This window comes from Pistacia vera, unplaced genomic scaffold (assembly GCF_008641045.1).
Source record: "Pistacia vera cultivar Batoury unplaced genomic scaffold, PisVer_v2 Contig6, whole genome shotgun sequence".
NCBI classification, from domain to species: Eukaryota; Viridiplantae; Streptophyta; class Magnoliopsida; order Sapindales; family Anacardiaceae; genus Pistacia; species Pistacia vera.
This window is the reverse complement of record NW_022196445.1, coordinates 845,495-850,188: the sequence shown is the minus strand read 5'-3', so window position 1 is coordinate 850,188 and position 4,694 is coordinate 845,495. Positions and strand designations below refer to the sequence as shown.

Here is a 4,694-nt window from a genome sequence, read left to right as displayed (position 1 = left end):
AACGTCAAAAACATTTGAGCCAGAAACAAAATACATGCACCAATGAAAATGAAAGAATTTTTTACACTCTAGTTGGTATAAACAGATAAGGTTTGAATCACATAACTTAATTTCAAGTGGCCGCCTTCCACATGAATACTTGCAAATGAAGAACAACACAAAATCCAAAACATCGCTGTCAAGTTTATGGGCTGCTTAATTTATGTACAAGAACAATTATGAAATTCAATGTTAAGATTATGTATATTCCTCTTTAGCTATTATAAATAGAGCCTTGATCCTCAGCTTGAACTACAACATCAAGCCAAACCAAAACTAGAACAATTAAGCAGAACGTCATCTTCATCTGCTTTAAGTTCTGCTTCTTCTAATTATCACTCTTTTTCGCCACTGTTAAAGCTTCTGTTCCTCCCTCAGACACATTTCAGTCTGTCAACGAAGGCGAATTTGGATACTACGTTGTTGAGTATGATGGGAATTACAGAGTTCTAGATGCGTTCAACGCACCTTTTCAACTTTGCTTCTATAGCACCACCCCAAATGCTTACACTCTTGCTCTACGCATGGCTTTTAACTCGGTCGGAATCACTCTTCCCTTGGGTTTGGGAAGCCAACCGGGGCAAACCGGTTGGTTAAAACGCCACCCTCACACTCGGAACCGATGGAAATCTTGTCTTGGCCGATGTTGATGGCACCATTGCTTGGCAAACAAACACTGCCAACAAGGGTGTTGTAGGATTCAAATTACTGTCAAATGGGAACATGGTGCTTCATGATTCAAAGGGCAATTTCATTTGGCAAAGTTTTGACTACCCAACTGACACTCTTTTGGTGGGTCAATCTCTTCGGGCTGGAAATGCAACCAAGCTCGTGAGTCTAGCATCCGCTAAAGAAAACGTAGATGGTCCTTACAGCTTAGTGATGGAGCCTAAACGATGGGAATGTATTATCAGATCAAATCCTGACGGCCTATTCCGTACTACTGAACATCCGAAACGCTTAATATTCAGGATACCTCTTCAGAGTATGTGAAATTCAATTCTGCTCCGGAAAGTGATAAGAATTTTGCTTATGAACTAACTCTGGAGGTCTCGAGTGGTGGCACTTTCATTTTGGCTAGGCCAAAATATAACAGCACATTATCATTTCTTCAGTTAGGTATTGATGGAAATCTCAGGGTCTACACTTACTACGACAAGGTTTTTTGGGGTGCATGGGAAGAGACTTTCACTTTCTTCTCCAAAGATTCATCTTGGGAAAGTGAGTGTCAATTGCCAGAGAGGTGTGGGAAATTTGGGGTGCGTGATGACAATCAATGTGTTGCTTGCCCATCAGAAAATGGGCTGTTGGGTTGGAGTAAGGAGTGTGAGGCTAAGAAGTTAGTTTCTTGTGGGGTGAATGATTTTCATTATTAAAAGATCGAATGAGTTGATCATTACATGAGTAAATATAATGGACCCATCAAGGTGGAAGATTGTGGCATTAAATTTACAAGAGATTGCAAGTGTTTGGGGTACTTTTACCATCAGGAAACATCAAGCTGTTGGCTTGCTTATGAGTTGAAAACCTTGACTAAAGTCGCAAACTCTACACATCTGGGTTTTATAAAGGCTCCCAACACAAGTAAACAAGATTTATCCATTTGATTTTCCTGTTTCCTGTTGCTTCTGTAGTTGCGTTTCTGCCGGAAACCATTGGAGACTGCTTATAATAAGAAAACTGTGGGTTCAATTCAAAAATCTCCACAAAAAGGTTTCATCGTTTGGAGTATTAAAAGCTAATGAAAATTAAGAGTTCATTTATCAAAGCTTTTCTTTAAAATGCTCTGTTATTTTACTTTATTTCTTCGCTTGGCTTTTGTTTCAATATTGAAGAAAAATGTTCATCCAGACAAAAAGCATGTTTGGTAAAATTATTAAAGATTTTGGACTGTTTACCGGGAAAAAAATAAAATAAAAGAATTAGGACCGTTTTTTCTTGATAGGATTTTTTCTGAGCTTTCAAAAATCTCGTGACATTGTGCACATTTTTACTTATTTATGGTTCAAATGAAGTTATATATCATATACGTATATCTCAATTAATCCCTTGGGCCTTTAAGTAAACGATCGGGTAAATCTTCTCAATGACGATCCCTATTAATGCTTAGGGGGACTCAAACTCAGGAACTTATGTTGGAACTCTTTGCTCTTTGAACATCAGGCTACCCAATGGTGGTTACGTGTATATAAGTTTTATGGTTCAAATAAAGTTACCTATTATATTAGACTAGTGTATAAGTTATGTATATTGAAGAAATAAATATTGGAATTTATGTGTATTAAAAGAATAAATTGATGCAGCAGTTTGAATGGCTTTCACGTAAGTTTATTGCAATGAGAACATTTTCTTGGTAGAGGTGGAGGTGGAGGTGGAGGTGGTCGAGTTGGAGTGTGAGACACCCTCTGAAAATTTCCTTCTTCATGGAGCCGAGAAATGGCCTCAGCCTTCTCCTTCGCCTCCTGACTGAACTTGTAACGCAGGCCAAGATTGAAACACCAGCCATTGAGGCATCTCTTGTTGGTTTTAACTTCATCATCAAGAAGCTTTTTAGCTTCTTCATTGATTTTTCCCACTCGTGCTACCCACTTTTCAACATCAGCTTCGATAACTTCTTCATTCCTTTAGCAGCACCAATTTTCCCTTGTATCGCATTTTTCAGATGCTCCAGGTCTTCAGATTTCTTTCTTAATGTTTGAATGTTGTAATTGTAGCTAAGCAAGTAACAAAGCTGGCGGAGAGATATTGCATCGAACACCCAGTTCCCAACCCTCCCCGCAACCGATGAAACCTTTTCCATGGCGATTTCTTGTTTCGGTGTTTGTATTGAAAGTGTCTTTTGAAGTGATTGAAGAAAAATAAAGGAGACAAGAAGAAATTATGCTAAGGAAACATAAAAGTATAGCGTATCTCAGAAAAGAAAGAAAAGCATAAAAACAAGAAGAATTTATTCAAAAAGTGAAATGATTCCATTCTCGCCGTTGGGAGCATAAAGGAGAGTATAAAGAAATCAAAGACAGAAGCAAAAGCCTCTGACCTGAATCATCAACATGTTATAATTCAATCTTAGGCCAAGATGTTTAATCTTACACATGATAATTATACTTTTGTTTAGGGATATGAGACCTTCTCAAAAGGACAAGTAAAAATGTGTAATTTAATTTTCAGGGGCTCCTTGAACCAAGAAAAAGAGTCTAGGACAGTAACTGGTGCAATCAGTCGGAATATATTGGAAAGTTTAAACTACATTCCGTCCAAGGTAGCAAGTGCTAATTTTGTTGAAGCTATTGATGATTAATAATTGGTTAGCGGAGGCTGTTGATATTTTTGAAACCCCAATGGAGTTGAAAGATAATAGCCCTATGTTTTAATTAGTTAAACAAACAAAAATGATTCATAAAGTAGAGCTTGAAAGTTGTTACATGAAGTAAAATAAAGAGTTTGATTCATTAAGCTACAAATAGTCAAATATAATGTTAAATTTATAAATGGGCTCACTAAGGTGGAAAAATAAGGGTCAATACCATTACTTTTCAAATATTCATTTATAATTCATTTTTTAATCACTTTTGGGTCCAAATTATACTAATTTTTATTTATCATATTAACATATAATTCATATATTTTTGTGATGAACTGATCATTAATGAATACAGAATAATTAAAATCAAACTTTTAGTTGTCACTCAATGGCATGAAAGCAAATTATACAGGAATTCTAACTTCACTAAATCAATCAATGTGAATAAAATTCAGTCATAATTCTCAATATCCTAAATTAATAACACATATTATAAAATACTGAATATTTAAATATCAAGGATTTTAGACAAACCTGTTTGTGCTATATTTGCCGATTCTTCAACCCTTGATAAGAGCGACAGAGAGCGATAGGTCTTCATTTCTTATAACATACACTGAATCACGACTTACAATGTGTTAAGTTATTCTGTTAGCATGAAAAAAGAAACCTAACCAATTTAATATTGGTTTTTTGAGCCCTCCCATTAAAGGTCTAATAAACCCTAAAGCCCATTACAAACTCAAACTCGCACTAGTCATCACTCTAGATTATTATAATAAAGTGTATTGAGCAATCGTAAAACAACGATCACATAAAGCCCATTAGGATATTTCATTTGGATTATAGGTTTACCCGATTTTGAATAAAACCAAACTATAATTAATGTCAAGCAGCAATCAGAAAAAATTTCTAACAGGCATTCATTTTTTTTTTCACTTAAATTAAAAATAAATAAATAAAACTTATTGTATAAACAACCGGGAGAAAATTTATAAGAATCATGTATCTATGATCAAATTATATCTAAGTGATATACTGCCTATAAACGTTGAATTTAAATATCATATATTTAAAAAGTAACAAACAAATTTATACCTATATAAGAAATTCTTTTATACGTCATGTTACAATACAATCTATTAATAAAAGCAAACTGCTCATTAGTTGATTGTACTGTAACTGAATGACTGAAAATTTCGTCTTAACACAATACTAAATATTGCTATATGTATGTTTTGAATGGACGGGTCAAAAGCAGGAAATAAGTGCTTTTCAAAATAACTTTTGCTTTTGTTGAATTTAACATAGCATGAAGAAGACTCTATTTTGGCATTTTCCAAACACTCCCCAC

General features: G+C 34.8%; 1 pseudogene; it reads left to right on the top strand.

Moving 5' to 3' along the window:
* Positions 1–371: 371 nt before the first annotated feature.
* Positions 372–1,687, top strand: LOC116110234 (annotated as a pseudogene).
* Positions 1,688–4,694: the final 3,007 nt, after the last annotated feature.